Here is a 20,056-nt window from a genome sequence, read left to right as displayed (position 1 = left end):
GGTTAGCATTGCCAGGGGGACGGTTGGGTAGTCTGGTGGGGTTTGTGGAATGGGGATGGCTGATGTAGTCTCGGGGTGGGAGATTGCGTGGTAATTGGGAGGGGGGGGATTATGATGGCATCTGGGATTGATTTTCTTCCTTTTGTCTCTTCCTTTCTTTGCACTTCCCAAAGTACAAGAGAGATCAAAATCTCATTGCAAAGGAATGTCAAACACCCCACCATTGCATCCTATAATTTTATTTCCCCCTCTTCCTCTGTTATGGTTTTACACAAGACATATACGTTGTATAAAACAATGAGCACCATGAGTATGGGAACGGGGAGGATTTGATTATGGAAAGAAGCAAACCTTTTTGCAAAGTCTTTTCTGCAGCTGGCTAGTCCACAGGAATTCTGCAGCTGGATTCAATCCTCGTGGTGGGGGGGGGGGGGGGTGCGAATCCCGCGCCGCCACCCCGACATCGTCTGCCGTATTCTCCGCCACCGGTTTACGAGCGGGGCCGTGATATCCGCCACGCCGATCTGGGGCCGTTAGATTCCGGCACCCCCAGCAATTCTCCACGCTGCGATGGGCCGAGCAGTCGTCCGTTTCTGGCCAGTCCCGCCGGCGTGGATTAGACATCATCCCACACGGCGGGACGTGGCAGGTAAATCGGCTGATGAGGAGCCTTTTCTGCATCTGAATGTGAACTTATCCGTGGATTTAGAAGACTGTTCAGAATATTTTTGGACATTTGGAAATTTCGGTTCTGAAGGGAGGGGAGTATCGTGCTGATATTTGAAAATAAAAGTAAAATACTCCCTTTAGTTGATGCGGAATGGAAACGTTAACTCGGTTTCTCTCTCCACTGATGCTGCCAGACCCGCTGAGTTTTCCGTGTCCTGAAACTTAATGGGTTTGGTGTAACTCAGATTATCATAGAATTAACAGTGCAGAAGGAGGCCATTCAGCCCATCGAGTCTGCACCGGCCCTTGGAAAGAGCACCCTACCCAAGGTCAACACCTCCACCCTATCCTAGTAAGCCCACCCAACAATTTTGGACACTAAGGGCAATTTATCATGGCCAATCCACCTAACCTGCACGTCTTTGGACTGTGGGAGGAAACCGGAGCACCCGGAGGAAACCCACGCACACACGGGGAGGATGTGCAGACTCCGCACAGACAATGACCCAAGCCGGAATCGAACCTGGGACCTTGGAGGTGTAAAGCAATTGTGCTATCCACAATGCTACCGTGCTGCCCCTGATGTTTGTGAACACAGAGGATAATTCCTGCATTTTCACAATCCAGCACCAATTCTAGTTTGTATTGTGATTTCTGTCGGTGCATTATCGCCATGTCATTAAATACAGAAAGAAAATGTAGAGAGTGGGAAATTGCGAATTCGAATAAAATCAAATGAAATTTCCGAATTCAACAAAGGGATGCAATCAACGCTTTCCTCTCGCGACTCTAACGGAGTTATTGTGTCATCTCGGGTTTGGATTTTGTAAGGTTGTGAATGAAAGAATATTTATTGCGAACACAATAATGTTCAGAATTGATATTCTATGTGTCTGTCGGCGACTGCCAAATAGAAAAATACCTTTTGCGTCAAATGGCACCATGGCGGCTTATGTGTAGGTGTAGTCGTGGCCGAGTGGTTAAGGCGATGGACTAGAAAGCCATTGGTCCCCGCGCAGGTTCGAATGCTGCCGACCACAAGTATTATTTTTCTCATTCAGGTTCAAGTTTCACCACGTTCTTTGGAACGAATGGAGTCTGATGCGAAATGGTATCCCACACGTTTCAAAAAACGAGATGTTTGTTCCCAACAGAGTGCTCTCTATTTGAAAAGTCGGGACACAGTTCAACATGTGTTATTATTCAGTGATTGGAGAAGTACACAGCGCTTTCTGGATAAGAATTTTACAATGGAACATATGCTATCATTTGGTGAACAGCTTTCTCATTAAGACCATTGGGCAAGCGTTATTGACCAGGGAGGGGAGACGTAAAAGCCTGAATCTTGCTAGCAACAATTCCAATTTTCATTTTTGTCCAGGGATTGACTATGGTGAATGCAGGAAAACTAGTGATTCAAAACAAACCTGTTGGACTTTATCCCGGTGTTGTAAGACCTCTTACTGTGCTCACCCCAGTCCAACAGCAGCATCTCCACATCATGGCTATCGTCAAACTAAGAATGCTTTTTGGATATTGTATATCGCTAATTTATTGTGATTGGTTGAATAAATACAAGAAACTAAAAGGGAACAAGTCAAGATCAGCATCTAGAGAAATGTTCATCACTCACCCGTCAGTCAGGAATGTTGGTTCTTTCCCAAGCACTGGATCCGGGATCGATTACCAAGCATTGCCAATGTAACCTAATGGCGATCAAATGAGGGCTCCCAAGTCTCGAACGTTACTTTGTGACTCTAAAGACGTCGACGAGTGCAATTCAAATAACCGTACTTTCAAACTCCATCTATCTCTCATTGAACTCAGGTTTCTTCTTTATTGTTAATGATGGCTTACCATTGTGGGTTTGATGGCAGACCCGAGTTTTTGCATTAAGGTGGTGAAAGTGATTGAGGAGTATGTGGAAATAAACCAAAATGGGAACGAATCGCCGTCCGTGGTTTGGGAGGCATTGAAGGCCGTAGTGAGGAGATCATTTAATTCACGATAAGGTGTCTCACGAGGCGCGGGAGGAAGGGCAGCGGTTGATCGGGAGATTTTGGCGGGCGATTGAATATATGTGGTGCACCCGCAACCGCGACATTTAGTGAGGAGGAAGGAGTTGCAGGTGAAGTTTGATCTTCTGTGGAAAGGGACGGCCGGTCAGCAATAAAGGTGCGCAAGTGGGTTGGCGGTGAGTATGGCGAGAAAGCCATTGGATTGCTGGCGGGTCATTTCCAACGGCAGGCAGCAGCGAGGAAAGTGCGAGGGAGTATTTCTGCATCTGAATGTGAACTGGTTCCTGGATTTAGAAGAATGTTCAGAATATTTTTGTGACATTTGGGCATTTCGGTTCTGAAGGGAGGGGAGTATCGAACTGATATTTGAAAATAAATGTAAAATCCTCTCTTTAGTTGATGCGGAATGGAAACGTTAACTCCGTTTCTCTCAACACTGATGATGCCAGACGGGCTTAGTTTCCCCTGAAGTTTCTGTTTTTCTGTCCTGAAACTTATTGGGTTTGCTTTAAGCAAGAATCTTTCTGGACCCGGAGGATAATTCCTGTATTTTCGGAATCCAGTACTAACTCCTGTTTGTATTGTGATTTCTGTCGGTGCATTATCGCCCTGTCAACAAATATAGAAAGGAAATGCACCGAGTTCAACAGCAAATTGCGAATTTAAATCAAACCAAATGACATTTCCGAATTCAAAAAAGGGATTCTATCAAAGCTTTCCTATAGCAACATTCACGGAGCTATTGGTTTAGCACACTGGGCTAAATCGCTGGCTTTTAAAGCAGACCAAGGCAGGCCAGCAGTCCGTTTCAATTCCGTACCAGCCTCCACGAGCAGGCGCCGGATTGTGGCGACTAGGGGCTTTTCACAGTAACTTCATTTGAAGCCTACTTGTACGAATAAGCGATTTTCATTTCATTTCTCGGGTTTGGGTTTCATCAGGTTCTGAATGAAGGAATATTTATTATGAACTCAATACTGTTCAGAATTGCATTCTGTGTTTCTGTCTGCTACTACGGAATAAAAAAATACCTTCCGTGTTAAATGACACCAAAGCAACTGTTGTGCTCGTGTAGTCGTGGCCGAGTGCTTAAGGCGATTGATTAGTAATCCATTAGGGCCTTCCCGCACAGGGTCGCATCCTGCCGATTACGAGTATACGTTTTCTCATTCAGGTTCAAGTTTCACCACGTTCCTTTGGAACGAATGGTGTCTGATGCGAAATGGTATCCTACACTTTTCAAAAAGACGAGTTGTTTTTCCCAACAGAGTGCGCTCTATTTGAAAAGTCGGGACACAGTTCAATATGTGTTATTATTCAGTGATTGGAAAAGTACACCGCGCTTTCTGGATAAGAATTTTACAATGGAACATATGCTATTATTTAGTGAACAGAGATGTACAGACAGCTTGCTGATGAAGAGTTAGGCCATGGGCAAGCGTTATTGACCAGGGAGGGGAGAAGGAAAAGCCTGAATCTTGCGAGCAATAATTGCAATTTTCAATTTTGTCCAGTGATTGGCTATGGCAAATGCAGGAAAGTTAGTGTTTCGAAACAAACCTGTTGGACTTTAACCTGGCGTTGTAAAACTTCTTACTGTGCTCACCTCAGTCCAAAACCGGCATTTGCAAATCATGGCTATCTTCAAACTAAGACAATATGAATGCTTTTTGGATATTGTATATCGCTAATTTAGTGTAGATTGTTGAATAAATATTAGACACCAAGAGAGAACAAGTCAAGACCAGCATGGAGAGAAATAATCCTTACTCACCCGTCAGTAAGGAAAGTTGGCTGCTGCCCAAGTACTGGATCCGTGTTCGATACCCCAGCATTGCCAATGCAACCTGATGACGATCAAATGAGGACTCCAAAGTAACGAACGTTGCTTTGTGACTCTAAAGACGTCCGTGGGTGCAATTGAAATAACCATAGTTTCAAACTCCATCTACGTCCCATTGAACTCATGTTTCAGACCCGATTTTTTACATTAAGGTGGGGAAACTGATTGAGGAGCACGTGGAAATGAACGAAAATGGGAATGTCTTGCCGTCCGTGGTTTAGGAGGCATTAAAGGCCGTAGTGAGGGAGGAGTTAATTTCATTCATGGCAAAGGTGGTCAGCGAGGCGCTAGGGGAATAAACCGTTGATCGGGTAGATTTGTTCGGACGATTGAATATATGTGGTGCACCCGAAACCGGGACATTTAGTGAGGAGGAAGGAGGTGCCGGTGAAGTTTGATCTTCTATCTAAAGGCTGGGCGGTTCAGCAATGGAGGCGCGCAAGGGGGGGTTGGCTATGAGTACGGTGAGAAAGCCATTGGATTGCTGGCGGGTCATCTCCATCCGCAGGCATGAGCGAGGGAGGTGGGAGGGGGTACTTCTGCATCTGAATGTGAACTGGTTCCTGGATTTAGAAGAATGTTCAGAATATTTTTGTGACATTTGGGCATTTCGGTTCTGAAGGGAGGGGAGTATCGAACTGATATTTGAAAATAAATGTAAAATCCTCTCTTTAGTTGATGCGGAATGGAAAGGTTAACTCCGTTTCCCTCAACACTGATGATGCCAGACGGGCTTAGTTTCCCCTGAAGTTTCTGTTTTTCTGTCCTGAAACTTATTGGGTTTGCTTTAAGCAAGAATCTTTCTGGACCCGGAGGATACTTCCTGCATTTTCGGAATCCAGTACTAACTCCTGTTTGTATTGTGATTTCTGTCGGTGCATTATCGCCCTGTCAACAAATACAGAGAGAAAATGCACCGAGTTCAACAGCAGATTGCGAATTTAAATCAAACCAAATGACATTTCCGAATTCAAAAAAGGGATTCCATCAAAGCTTTCCTATAGCAACATTCACGGAGCTATTGGTTTAGCACACTGGGCTAAATCGCTGGCTTTTAAAGCAGACCAAGGCAGGCCAGCAGTACGTTTCAATTCCGCACCAGCCTCCACGAGCAGGCGCCGGATTGTGGCGACTAGGGGCTTTTTACAGTAACTTCATTTTTAGCCTACTTGTGCGAATAAGCGATTTTCATTTCATTTCTCGGGTTTGGATTTCATCAGGTTCTGAATGAAGGAATATTTATTATGAACTCAATACTGTTCAGAATTGCATTCTGTGTTTCTGTCTGCTACTACGGAATAAAAAAATACCTTCCGTGTTAAATGACACCAAAGCAACTGTTGCGCTCGTGTAGTCGTGGCCGAGTGGTTAAGGCGATTGATTAGTAATCCATTAGGGCCTTCCCGCACAGGGTCGCATCCTGCCGATTACGAGTATACGTTTTCTCATTCAGGTTCAAGTTTCACCACGTTCCTTTGGAACGAATGGTGTCTGGTGCGAAATGGTATCCTACACTTTTCAAAAAGACGAGTTGTTTTTCCCAACAGAGTGCGCTCTATTTGAAAAGTCGGGACACAGTTCAATATGTGTTATTATTCAGTGATTGGAAAAGTACACCGCGCTTTCTGGATAAGAATTTTACAATGGAACATATGCTATTATTTAGTGAACAGAGATGTACAGACAGCTTGCTGATGAAGAGTTAGGCCATGGGCAAGCGTTATTGACCAGGGAGGGGAGAAGGAAAAGCCTGAATCTTGCGAGCAATAATTGCAATTTTCAATTTTGTCCAGTGATTGGCTATGGCAAATGCAGGAAAGTTAGTGTTTCGAAACAAACCTGTTGGACTTTAACCTGGCGTTGTAAGACTTCTTACTGTGCTCACCCCAGTCCAAAACCGGCATTTGCACAACATGGCTATCTTCAAACTAAGACAATATGAACGCTTTTTGGATATTGTATATCGCTAATTTAGTGTAGATTGTTGAATAAATATTAGACACCAAGAGAGAACAAGTCAAGATCAGCATGGAGAGAAATAAGCCTTACTCACCCGTCAGTCAGGAAAGTTGGCTGCTGCCCAAGTACTGGATCCGTGTTCGATACCCCAGCATTGCCAATGCAACCTGATGACGATCAAATGAGGACTCCAAAGTAGCGAACGTTGCTTTGTGACTCTAAAGACGTCCGCGGGTGCAATTGAAATAACCATAGTTTCAAACTCCATCTACCTCCCATTGAACTCATGTTTCAGACCCGATTTTTTACATTCAGGTGGGGAAACTGATTGAGGAGCACGTGGAAATTAACGAAAATGGGAATGTCTTGCCGTCCGTGGTTTAGGAGGCATTAAAGGCCGTAGTGAGGGAGAAGGTCATTTCATTCATGGCAAAGGTGGTCAGCGAGGCGCTAGTGGAATACAGCCGTTGATCGAGTAGATTTGTTCGGACGATTGAATATAGGTGGTGCACCCGAAACCGGGACATTTAGTGAGGAGGAAGGAGGTGCCGGTGAAGTTTGATCTTCTATCTAAAGGCTGGGCGGTTCAGCAATGGAGGCGCGCAAGGGGGGTTGGCTATGAGTATGGCGAGAAAGCCATTGGATTGCTGGTGGGTCATCTCCATCCGCAGGCATGAGCGAGGGAGGTGGGTGGGGGTACTTCTGCATCTGAATGTGAACAGGTTCGTGGATTCAGAAAAATGTTCAGAAATCTTTGGGGAATTTGGGGCATTTCGGTTCTGAAGGGAGGGGAGTATCGAACTGATATTTGAAAGTAAATGTAAAATCCTCTCTTTAGTTGATGCGGAATGGAAACCTTAACTCCGTTTCTCTCAACACTGATGATCACCGGCTGAATTTACCCTGAAGTTTGTGTTTTTGTGTGTTGAAATTTAATGGATTTGCTTTAACCCAGATGTTTCTGGACCCGGCGGATAATTCCTGCATTTTCGAAATCCAGCACTAACTCCAGTTTGCATTGTGATTTCTGTCGGTGCATTATCGCCCTGTCAACAAATAGAGAAAGAAAATGCACAGAGTCCAACAGCAAATTGCGAATTTAAATCAAATCAAATGACATTTCCTAATTCAACAAAGCGGTGCTATCAAAACTTTCCTATAGCAACCTTAAGAAAGCTATTGGCTCATCTCGGGTTTGGATTTCGTCAGGTTCTGAATGAAGGAATATTTATTATGAACTCAGTACTGTTCAGAATTGTATTCTGTTTGACTGTCTGCGAATAGAAAAATACCGTCCGCGTCAAATGACACCAGAGCAGCTATTGCGCAAGCGTTATTGACCAGGGAGGGGGGAAGTAAAACCATGAATCTTGCGAACAACAATTCCAATTTTCAATTTTGTCCAGGGATCGGTTATGTTGAATGAAGGACAGATAGTGTTTCGATACAAACCTGTTGGACTTTAACCTGGTGTTGTAAGACTTCTTACTGTGCTCACCACAGTCCAACACCGGCATCTCCAAATCATGGCTATCTCCAAACTAAGACAATGCGAATGCTTTTTGGATAGTGTATATCGCAAATATATTGTAGATGGTTGAATAAATACTAGAAATTAAGAGGGAACAAGTCAAGACCAGCATGGAGAGAAATAATCCTCACTCACCCGTCAGTCAGGAATATTGGCTGTCTCCCAAACACTGGATCCGGGTTCTGTTACCGAGCATTGCCAATTTAACCTTAGGGCGATCAAATGAGGACTCTCAAGTCGCGGACGTTGCTTTGTGACTCGAAAGACGTCCGTGGGTGCAATTCAAATAACCATAGTTTCAAACTCCACCGACCTTCCATTGAACTCAGTCTTCTTCTTTATTGTTAACAATGACTTGCCATTGTGGGTTTGATGGCAGACCCGATTTTTTGCATTAAGAGGAGAAAGTGATTGAGGAGTATGTGGAAATGAACCAAAATGGGAACGTCTCGCCGTCCGTGGTTTGGAAGGTATGGAAGGCGGTAGTGAGGGGGGAGGTCATTTCATTCAAGACAAAGGTAGGTAGCGAGGCGCGGGAGGGAGGGCATAGTTGATCGGGGAGATGTTGGCGGGCGATGGAATATATCTGATGCACACGGAAGAGGGTCATGTAGTGAGGAGGAAGGAGTTGCCGGTGAACTTTGATCTTCTATCGGAAGAGAGGGCGGTTCAGCAATGGAGGCCCTCAAGGAATTGGCTCTGAATATGGCGCGAAAGCCATTGGATTGCTGGCGGGTCATTTCCATCGGCAGGCAGCAGCGAGGGAGGTGGGAGGGAGTATTTCTGCATCTGAATGTAAACTGGTTCGTGGATTCAGTAGAATGTTCAGAATATTTTTGTGACATTTGGGCATTTTGGATCTGAAACGAGGGGAGTATCGAACTGATATTTGATAATAAATGTAAAATCCTCTCTTTAGTTGATGCGAAGTTTAAACGTTAACTCCGTTTCTCTCTCCACTGATGATGCCAGACCGGCTGAGTTTTCCCTGAAGTTTCTGTTTTTGTGTGTTGAAATTTAATGGGTTTGCTTTAACCCATATGCTTCAGGACCCTGAGGATAATTCCTGCATTTTCAGAATCCAGCACTAACTCCAGTTGTATTGTGATTTCTGTCGGTGCATTATCGCCCTGTCAACAAATATAGAAAGAAAATGCACAGAGTCCAACAGCAAATTGCGAATTTAAATCAAATCAAATGGCATTTTTTAATTCAACAAAGTGGTGCTATCAAAACTTTCCTATAGCAACCTTAACAAAGCTATTGGCTCATTTCGCGTTTGGATTTCGTCAGGTTCTGAATGAAAGAATATTTATTATTAACACAATAATGTTCAGAATTGTATTATGTGTGTCTCCATGCTCCTCCCGAATAAAAAAATATCTTCCGCGTCAAATCACCTAAGCAGCTTTTGCGCTCATGTAGTCGTGGCCGAGTGGTAAAGGCGATGGACTAAACAACCATTTGGGTTTCCCCGCGGAGGTTCATACCCTGTCGACTACGTATGTTCTTTTTCTCATTCAGGTTCAAGTTTCACCACGTTCTTTGGAACGAATGGTGTCTGATGCGAAATGGTATCCCACACTTTGCAAAAAGACGAGTTGTTTTTCTATTTGAAAAGTCGGGACACAGTTCAACATGTGTTATTATTCAGTGATTGGAAAAGTACACAGCGCTTTATGGATAAGAATTTGACAATGGAACATATGCTATTAATTAGTGAACGGAGATGTAAAGACAGCCTGCTGATGAAGAGTTAGGCCATGGGCAAGCGTTATTGACCAGGGAGGGGAGAAGTAAAATGCCTGAATCATGCGAGCGACAATTCCAATTTTCAATTTTGTCCAGGGATTGGCTATGGTGAATGTAGAAAAGCTAGTTTTTCGAAACAAACCTGTTGGACGTTAACCTGGTGTTGTAAGACATCTTACTGTGCTCACCACAGTCCAGCACCGGCATCTCCAAATCATGGCTATCTCCAAACTAAGACAATGCGAATGCTTTTTGGATAGTGAATATCGCAATTTTATTGTAGATGGTTGAATAAATACTAGAAATTCAGAGGGAGCAATTCAAGACCAGCATGGAGAGAAATAATCCTCACTCACCCGTCAGTCAGGAATGTTGGCTGTCTCCCAAGCACTGGATCCGGGTTCTGTTACCGAGCATTGCCAATTTAACCTTAGGGCGATCAAATGAGAACTCTCAAGTCGCGAACGTTGCTTTGTGACTCGAAAGACGTCCGTGGGTGCAATTCAAATAACCATAGTTTCAAACTCCACCTACCTTCCATTGAACTCAGGCTTCTTCTTTATTGTTAACAATGACTTGCCATTGCGGGTTTGATGGCAGCCCCGATTTTTTGCATTAAGATGGGGAAAGTGATTGAGGAGTATGTGGAAATGAACCAAAATGGGAACGCCTCGCCGTCCGTGGTTTGGAAGGTATGGAAGGCGGGAGTGAGGGGAGGTCATTTCATTCAAGACAAAGGTAGGTAGCGAGGCGCGGGAGGGAGGACAGCGTTGATCGGGGAGATGTTGGCGGGCGATGGAATATATCTGATGCACACGGAAGCGGGACATGTAGTGAGGAGGAAGGAGTTGCCGGTGAAGTTTGATCTTCTATCGAAAGGGGGGGCGGTTCAGCAATGGAGGCCCGCAAGGGATTGGCTGTGAATATGGTGAGAAAGCCATTGGATTGCTGGCGGGTCATTTCCATCGGCAGGCAACAGCGAGGGAGGTGGGAGGGAGTATTTCTGCATCTGAATGTGAACTGGTTCGGGGATTTAGAAGAATGTTCAGAATATTGTTGTGACATTTTGGATCTGAAGCGAGGGGAGTATCGAACTGATATTTGATAATAAATGTATAATCCTCTCTTTAGTTGATGCGGAGTGGAAACGTTAACTCCGTTTCTCTCTCCACTGATGATGCCAGACTGGCTGAGTTTTCCCTGAAGTTTCTGTTTTTGTGTGTTGAAATTTAATGGATTTGCTTTAACACATATGTTTCTGGACCCTGAGGATAATACCTGCATTTTCAGAATCCAGCACTAACTCCAGTTTGTATTGTGATTTCTGTCGGTGCATTATCGCCCTGTCAACAAATACAGAAAGAAAATGCACAGAGTCCAACAGCAAATTGCGATTTTAAATCAAATCAAATGGCATTTCCTAATTCAACAAAGCGGTGCTATCAAAACTTTCCTATAGCAACCTTAACAAAGCTATTGGCTCATCTCGGGTTTGGATTTCGTCAGGTTCTGAATGAAAGAATATTTATTGCGAACTCAATAATGTTGAGAATTGTATTATGTGTGTCTGCCTGCTACTACCGAATAAAAAAATACCTTCCGCGTCAAATCACCGAACAGCATCTGCTCTCGTGTAATCGTGGCCGAGTGGTTAAGGCGATGGACTAGAAATCCATTGGGGTTTCCACGCGCAGGTTCGAACCCTGCCGACTACGTATGTTCTTTTTCTCATTCAGGTTCAAGTTTCACCACGTTCTTTGGAACGAATGGTGTCTGATGCGAAATGGTATCCCACACTTTGCAAAAAGACGAGTTGTTTTTCCCAACAGAGTGCGCTCTATTTGAAAAGTCGGGACACAGTTCGACATGTGTTATTATTCAGTGATTGGAAAAGTTCACGACGCTTTCTGGATAAGAATTAAAGAATGGAACATATGCCATTAATTAGTGAACGGAGATGTACAGACAGCTTGCTGATGAAGAGTTAGGCCATGGGCAAGCGTTATTGACTAGGGAGGGGAGAAGTAAAAGCCTGAATCATGCGAGCAACAATTCCAATTTTCAATTTTGTCCAGGGATTGGCTATGGTGAATGCAGAAAAGCTAGTGTTTCGAAACAAACCTGTTGGACGTTGACCTGGTGTTGTAAGACATCATACTGTGCTCACCACAGTCCAACACCGGCATCTCTAAATCATGGCTATCTCCAAACTAAGACAATGTGAATGCTTTTTGGATAGTGTATATCGCAAATTGATTGTAGATGGTTGAATAAATACTAGAAACTAAGAGGGATCAAGTCAAGACCAGCATGGAGAGAAATAATCCTCACTCTCCCGTCAGTCAGGAATGTTGGCTGTCTCCCAAGCACTAGATCCGGGGTCGCTTACCTAGCATTGCCAATTTAGCCTTGTGGCGATCAAATGAGGACTCTCAAGTCGCGAACTTGCTTTGTGACTGTAAAGACGTCCGCGGTTGCAATTCAAATAACCATAGTTTCAAACTCCATCTACCCTCCATTGCACTCAGGTTTCTTCTTTATTGTTAACAATTACTTGTCATTGTGGGTTTGATGGCCGACCAGATTTTTTGCATTAAGAGGAGAAAGTGATTGAGGAGTATGTGGAAATGAACCAAAATGGGAACGTCTCGCCGTCCGTGGTTTGGAAGTTATGGAAGGCGGTAGTGAGGGGGGAGGTCGTATCATTCAAGACAAAGGTGGTTAGCAAGGCGCGTTCGGAAGGGCAGCGTGGATCGGGGAAATGTTGGCGGGCGTGGAATATATCTGATGCACACGGAAGCGGGACATGTAGTGAGGAGGAAGGAGTTGCAGGTGAAGTTTGATCTTCTATCGAAAGGGAGGTCGGTTCAGCAATGGAGGCCCGCAAGGGATTGGCTGTGAATATGGTGAGAAAGCCATTGGATTGCTGGCGGGTCATTTCCATCGGCAGGCAGCAGCGAGGGAGGTGGGAGGGAGTATTTCTGCATCTGAATGTGAACTGGTTCGTGGATTTAGAAGAATGTTCAGAATATTTTTGTGACATTTGGGCATTTTGGATCTGAACCGAGGGGAGTATCGAACTGATATTTGATAATAAATGTAAAATCCTCTCTTTAGTTGATGCGGAGTGGAAACGTTAACTCCGTTTCTCTCTCCACTGATGATGCCAGACCGGCTGAGTTTTCCCTGAAGTTTCTGTTTTTGTGTGTTGAAATTTAATGGATTTGCTTGAACACATATGTTTCTGGACCCTGAGGATAAGACCTGCATTTTCAGAATCCAGCACTAACTCCAGTTTGTATTTTGATTTCTGTCGGTGCATTATCGCCCTGTCAACAAATAATGAAAGAAAATGCACAGAGTCCAACAGCAAATTGCGATTTTAAATCAAATCAAATGGCATTTCCTAATTCAACAAAGCGGTGCTATCAAAACTTTCCTATAGCAACCTTAACAAAGCTATTGGCTCATCTCGGGTTTGGATTTCGTCAGGTTCTGAATGAAAGAATATTTATTGCGAACTCAATAATGTTGAGAATTGTATTATGTGTGTCTGCCTGCTACTACCGAATAAAAAAATACCTCCCGCGTCAAATCACCGAACAGCATCTGCTCTCGTGTAGTCGTGGCCGAGTGGTTAAGGCGATGGACTAGAAATCCATTGGGGTTTCCACGCGCAGGTTCGAACCCTGCCGACTACGTACGTTCTTTTTCTCATTCAGGTTCAAGTTTCACCACGTTCTTTGGAACGAATGGTGTCTGATGCGAAATGGTATCCCACACTTTGCAAAAAGACGAGTTGTTTTTCCCAACAGAGTGCGCTCTATTTGAAAAGTCGGGACACAGTTCGACATGTGTTATTATTCAGTGATTGGAAAAGTTCACAACGCTTTCTGGATAAGAATTAAAGAATGGAACATATGCCATTAATTAGTGAACGGAGATGTACAGACAGCTTGCTGATGAAGAGTTAGGCCACGGGCAAGCGTTATTGACTAGGGAGGGGAGAAGTAAAAGCCTGAATCATGCGAGCAACAATTCCAATTTTCAATTTTGTCCAGGGATTGGCTATGGTGAATGCAGAAAAGCTAGTGTTTCGAAACAAACCTGTTGGACGTTGACCTGGTGTTGTAAGACATCGTACTGTGCTCACCACAGTCCAACACCGGCATCTCTAAATCATGGCTATCTCCAAACTAAGACAATGTGAATGCTTTTTGGATAGTGTATATCGCAAATTGATTGTAGATGGTTGAATAAATACTAGAAACTAAGAGGGATCAAGTCAAGACCAGCATGGAGAGAAATAATCCTCACTCACCCGTCAGTCAGGAATGTTGGCTGTCTCCCAAGCACTAGATCCGGGATCGCTTACCTAGCATTGCCAATTTAGCCTTGTGGCGATCAAATGAGGACTCTCAAGTCGCGAACTTGCTTTGTGACTGTAAAGACGTCCGCGGGTGCAATTCAAATAACCATAGTTTCAAACTCCATCTACCCTCCATTGCACTCAGGTTTCTTCTTTATTGTTAACAATTACTTGTCATTGTGGGTTTGATGGCCGACCAGATTTTTTGCATTAAGAGGAGAAAGTGATTGAGGAGTATGTGGAAATGAACCAAAATGGGAACGTCTCGCCGTCCGTGGTTTGGAAGTTATGGAAGGCGGTAGTGAGGGGGGAGGTCATATCATTCAAGACAAAGGTGGTTAGCAAGGCGCGTTCGGAAGGGCAGCGTGGATCGGGGAAATGTTGGCGGGCGTGGAATATATCTGATGCACACGGAAGCGGGACATGTAGTGAGGAGGAAGGAGTTGCAGGTGAAGTTTGATCTTCTATCGAAAGGGAGGGCGGTTCAGCAATGGAGGCCCGCAAGGGATTGGCTGTGAATATGGTGAGAAAGCCATTGGATTGCTGGCGGGTCATTTCCATCGGCAGGCAGCAGCGAGGGAGGTGGGAGGGAGTATTTCTGCATCTGAATGTGAACTGGTTCGTGGATTTAGAAGAATGTTCAGAATATTTTTGTGACATTTGGGCATTTTTGATCTGAAGCGAGGGGAGTATCGAACTGATATTTGATAATAAATGTAAAATCCTCTCTTTAGTTGATGCGGAGTGGAAACGTTAACTCCGTTTCTCTCTCCACTGATGATGCCAGACCGGCTGAGTTTTCCCTGAAGTTTCTGTTTTTGTGTGTTGAAATTTAATGGATTTGCTTGAACACATATGTTTCTGGACCCTGAGGATAAGACCTGCATTTTCAGAATCCAGCACTAACTCCAGTTTGTATTTTGATTTCTGTCGGTGCATTATCGCCCTGTCAACAAATAATGAAAGAAAATGCACAGAGTCCAACAGCAAATTGCGATTTTAAATCAAATCAAATGGCATTTCCTAATTCAACAAAGCGGTGCTATCAAAACTTTCCTATAGCAACCTTAACAAAGCTATTGGCTCATCTCGGGTTTGGATTTCGTCAGGTTCTGAATGAAAGAATATTTATTGCGAACTCAATAATGTTGAGAATTGTATTATGTGTGTCTGCCTGCTACTACCGAATAAAAAAATACCTCCCGCGTCAAATCACCGAACAGCATCTGCTCTCGTGTAGTCGTGGCCGAGTGGTTAAGGCGATGGACTAGAAATCCATTGGGGTTTCCACGCGCAGGTTCGAACCCTGCCGACTACGTACGTTCTTTTTCTCATTCAGGTTCAAGTTTCACCACGTTCTTTGGAACGAATGGTGTCTGATGCGAAATGGTATCCCACACTTTGCAAAAAGACCAGTTGTTTTTCCCAACAGAGTGCGCTCTATTTGAAAAGGCGGGACACAGTTCGACATGTGTTATTATTCAGTGATTGGAAAAGTTCACAACGCTTTCTGGATAAGAATTAAAGAATGGAACATATGCCATTAATTAGTGAACGGAGATGTACAGACAGCTTGCTGATGAAGAGTTAGGCCATGGGCAAGCGTTATTGACTAGGGAGGGGAGAAGTAAAAGCCTGAATCATGCGAGCAACAATTCCAATTTTCAATTTTGTCCAGGGATTGGCTATGGTGAATGCAGAAAAGCTAGTGTTTCGAAACAAACCTGTTGGACGTTGACCTGGTGTTGTAAGACATCGTACTGTGCTCACCACAGTCCAACACCGGCATCTCTAAATCATGGCTATCTCCAAACTAAGACAATGTGAATGCTTTTTGGATAGTGTATATCGCAAATTGATTGTAGATGGTTGAATAAATACTAGAAACTAAGAGGGATCAAGTCAAGACCAGCATGGAGAGAAATAATCCTCACTCACCCGTCAGTCAGGAATGTTGGCTGTCTCCCAAGCACTAGATCCAGGATCGCTTACCTAGCATTGCCAATTTAGCCTTGTGGCGATCAAATGAGGACTCTCAAGTCGCGAACTTGCTTTGTGACTGTAAAGACGTCCGCGGGTGCAATTCAAATAACCATAGTTTCAAACTCCATCTACCCTCCATTGCACTCAGGTTTCTTCTTTATTGTTAACAATTACTTGTCATTGTGGGTTTGATGGCCGACCAGATTTTTTGCATTAAGAGGAGAAAGTGATTGAGCAGTATGTGGAAATGAACCAAAATGGGAACGTCTCGCCGTCCGTGGTTTGGAAGTTATGGAAGGCGGTAGTGAGGGGGGAGGTCATATCATTCAAGACAAAGGTGGTTAGCAAGGCGCGTTCGGAAGGGCAGCGTGGTTGGGGAAATGTTGGCGGGCGTGGAATATATCTGATGCACACGGAAGCGGGACATGTAGTGAGGAGGAAGGAGTTGCAGGTGAAGTTTGATCTTCTATCGAAAGGGAGGGCGGTTCAGCAATGGAGGCCCGCAAGGGATTGGCTGTGAATATGGTGAGAAAGCCATTGGATTGCTGGCGGGTCATTTCCATCGGCAGGCAGCAGCGAGGGAGGTGGGAGGGAGTATTTCTGCATCTGAATGTGAACTGGTTCGTGGATTTAGAAGAATGTTCAGAATATTTTTGTGACATTTGGGCATTTTGGATCTGAACCGAGGGGAGTATCGAACTGATATTTGATAATAAATGTAAAATCCTCTCTTTAGTTGATGCGGAGTGGAAACGTTAACTCCGTTTCTCTCTCCACTGATGATGCCAGACCGGCTGAGTTTTCCCTGAAGTTTCTGTTTTTGTGTGTTGAAATTTAATGGATTTGCTTGAACACATATGTTTCTGGACCCTGAGGATAAGACCTGCATTTTCAGAATCCAGCACTAACTCCAGTTTGTATTTTGATTTCTGTCGGTGCATTATCGCCCTGTCAACAAATAATGAAAGAAAATGCACAGAGTCCAACAGCAAATTGCGATTTTAAATCAAATCAAATGGCATTTCCTAATTCAACAAAGCGGTGCTATCAAAACTTTCCTATAGCAACCTTAACAAAGCTATTGGCTCATCTCGGGTTTGGATTTCGTCAGGTTCTGAATGAAAGAATATTTATTGCGAACTCAATAATGTTGAGAATTGTATTATGTGTGTCTGCCTGCTACTACCGAATAAAAAAATACCTTCCGCGTCAAATCACCGAACAGCATCTGCTCTCGTGTAGTCGTGGCCGAGTGGTTAAGGCGATGGACTAGAAATCCACTGGGGTTTCCACGCGCAGGTTCGAACCCTGCCGACTACGTACGTTCTTTTTCTCATTCAGGTTCAAGTTTCACCACGTTCTTTGGAACGAATGGTGTCTGATGCGAAATGGTATCCCACACTTTGCAAAAAGACCAGTTGTTTTTCCCAACAGAGTGCGCTCTATTTGAAAAGGCGGGACACAGTTCGACATGTGTTATTATTCAGTGATTGGAAAAGTTCACAACGCTTTCTGGATAAGAATTAAAGAATGGAACATATGCCATTAATTAGTGAACGGAGATGTACAGACAGCTTGCTGATGAAGAGTTAGGCCATGGGCAAGCGTTATTGACTAGGGAGGGGAGAAGTAAAAGCCTGAATCATGCGAGCAACAATTCCAATTTTCAATTTTGTCCAGGGATTGGCTATGGTGAATGCAGAAAAGCTAGTGTTTCGAAACAAACCTGTTGGACGTTGACCTGGTGTTGTAAGACATCGTACTGTGCTCACCACAGTCCAACACCGGCATCTCTAAATCATGGCTATCTCCAAACTAAGACAATGTGAATGCTTTTTGGATAGTGTATATCGCAAATTGATTGTAGATGGTTGAATAAATACTAGAAACTAAGAGGGATCAAGTCAAGACCAGCATGGAGAGAAATAATCCTCACTCACCCGTCAGTCAGGAATGTTGGCTGTCTCCCAAGCACTAGATCCGGGATCGATTACCTAGCATTGCCAATTTAGCCTTGTGGCGATCAAATGAGGACTCTCAAGTCGCGAACTTGCTTTGTGACTGTAAAGACGTCCGCGGGTGCAATTCAAATAACCATAGTTTCAAACTCCATCTACCCTCCATTGCACTCAGGTTTCTTCTTTATTGTTAACAATTACTTGTCATTGTGGGTTTGATGGCCGACCAGATTTTTTGCATTATGAGGAGAAAGTGATTGAGGAGTATGTGGAAATGAACCAAAATGGGAACGTCTCGCCGTCCGTGGTTTGGAAGTTATGGAAGGCGGTAGTGAGTGGGGAGGTCATATCATTCAAGACAAAGGTGGTTAGCAAGGCGCGTTCGGAAGGGCAGCGTGGATCGGGGAAATGTTGGCGGGCGTGGAATATATCTGATGCACACGGAAGCGGGACATGTAGTGAGGAGGAAGGAGTTGCAGGTGAAGTTTGATCTTCTATCGAAAGGGAGGGCGGTTCAGCAATGGAGGCCCGCAAGGGATTGGCTGTGAATATGGTGAGAAAGCCATTGGATTGCTGGCGGGTCATTTCCATCGGCAGGCAGCAGCGAGGGAGGTGGGAGGGAGTATTTCTGCATCTGAATGTGAACTGGTTCGTGGATTTAGAAGAATGTTCAGAATATTTTTGTGACATTTGGGCATTTTGGATCTGAACCGAGGGGAGTATCGAACTGATATTTGATAATAAATGTAAAATCCTCTCTTTAGTTGATGCGGAGTGGAAACGTTAACTCCGTTTCTCTCTCCACTGATGATGCCAGACCGGCTGAGTTTTCCCTGAAGTTTCTGTTTTTGTGTGTTGAAATTTAATGGATTTGCTTGAACACATATGTTTCTGGACCCTGAGGATAAGACCTGCATTTTCAGAATCCAGCACTAACTCCAGTTTGTATTTTGATTTCTGTCGGTGCATTATCGCCCTGTCAACAAATGATGAAAGAAAATGCACAGAGTCCAACAGCAAATTGCGATTTTAAATCAAATCAAATGGCATTTCCTAATTCAACAAAGCGGTGCTATCAAAACTTTCCTATAGCAACCTTAACAAAGCTATTGGCTCATCTCAGGTTTGGATTTCGTCAGGTTCTGAATGAAAGAATATTTATTGCGAACTCAATAATGTTGAGAATTGTATTATGTGTGTCTGCCTGCTACTACCGAATAAAAAAATACCTTCCGCGTCAAATCACCGAACAGCATCTACTTTCGAGTAGTCGTGGCCGAGTGGTTAAGGCGATGGACTAGAAATCCATTGGGGTCTCCCCGCGCAGGTTCGAACCCTGCCGACTACGTATGTTCTTTTTCGCATTCAGGTTCAAGTTTCACCACGTTCTTTGGAACGAATGGTGTCTGATGCGAAATGGTATCCCACACTTTGCAAACAGACGAGTTGTTTTTCCCAACAGAGTGCGCTCTATTTGAAAAGTCGGGAGACAGTTCAACCTGTGTTATTATTCAGTGATTGGAAAAGTACACAGCGCTATCTGGATAAGAATTTTACAATGGAACATATGCTATTAATTAGTGAACGGAGATGTACATTCAGCTTTCTGATGAAGACTTAGGCCATGGGCAAGCGTTGTTGACCAGGGAGGGGAGAAGTAAGATGCCTGAATCATGCGAGCAACAATTCCAATTTTCGATTTTGTCCAGGGATTGGCTATGGTGAATGCAGAAAAGCTAGTGTTTCGAAACATACCTGTTGGACGTTCACCTGGTGTTGTAAGACATCGTACTGTGCTCACCACAGTCCAACACCGGCATCTCTAAATCATGGCTATCTCCAAACTAAGACAATGCGAATGCTTTTTGGATAGTGTATATCGCAAATTGATTGTAGATGGTTGAATAAATACTAGAAACTAAGAGGGAACAAGCATGGAGAGAAATAATCCTCACTCACCCGTCAGTCAGGAAT

General features: G+C 44.0%; 5 non-coding genes across 5 annotated transcripts; all 5 read left to right on the top strand.

The window, feature by feature from the left end:
* Nucleotides 1-11,405: 11,405 nt before the first annotated feature.
* Nucleotides 11,406-11,487, top strand: trnas-aga (transfer RNA serine (anticodon AGA)). Its single transcript has one exon. It is a non-coding gene; the product is annotated as a tRNA-Ser (tRNA).
* A 1,904-nt stretch (nucleotides 11,488-13,391) lies between these two features.
* trnas-aga (transfer RNA serine (anticodon AGA)) lies at nucleotides 13,392-13,473 on the top strand. Its single transcript has one exon. It is a non-coding gene; the product is annotated as a tRNA-Ser (tRNA).
* A 1,904-nt stretch (nucleotides 13,474-15,377) lies between these two features.
* trnas-aga (transfer RNA serine (anticodon AGA)) lies at nucleotides 15,378-15,459 on the top strand. Its single transcript has one exon. It is a non-coding gene; the product is annotated as a tRNA-Ser (tRNA).
* Nucleotides 15,460-17,362: 1,903 nt separating this feature from the next.
* trnas-aga (transfer RNA serine (anticodon AGA)) lies at nucleotides 17,363-17,444 on the top strand. The gene has a single exon. It is a non-coding gene; the product is annotated as a tRNA-Ser (tRNA).
* Nucleotides 17,445-19,348: 1,904 nt separating this feature from the next.
* On the top strand, nucleotides 19,349-19,430 carry trnas-aga (transfer RNA serine (anticodon AGA)). The gene has a single exon. It is a non-coding gene; the product is annotated as a tRNA-Ser (tRNA).
* The last annotated feature ends 626 nt before the right edge of the window (nucleotides 19,431-20,056 follow it).

The sequence above is a fragment of the Scyliorhinus torazame genome, unplaced genomic scaffold (genome assembly GCF_047496885.1).
Source record: "Scyliorhinus torazame isolate Kashiwa2021f unplaced genomic scaffold, sScyTor2.1 scaffold_522, whole genome shotgun sequence".
Classification (NCBI taxonomy): Eukaryota; Metazoa; Chordata; class Chondrichthyes; order Carcharhiniformes; family Scyliorhinidae; genus Scyliorhinus; species Scyliorhinus torazame.
The sequence above is the reverse complement of the archived record's forward strand: the minus strand, read 5'-3'. Positions and strand labels throughout refer to the sequence as shown.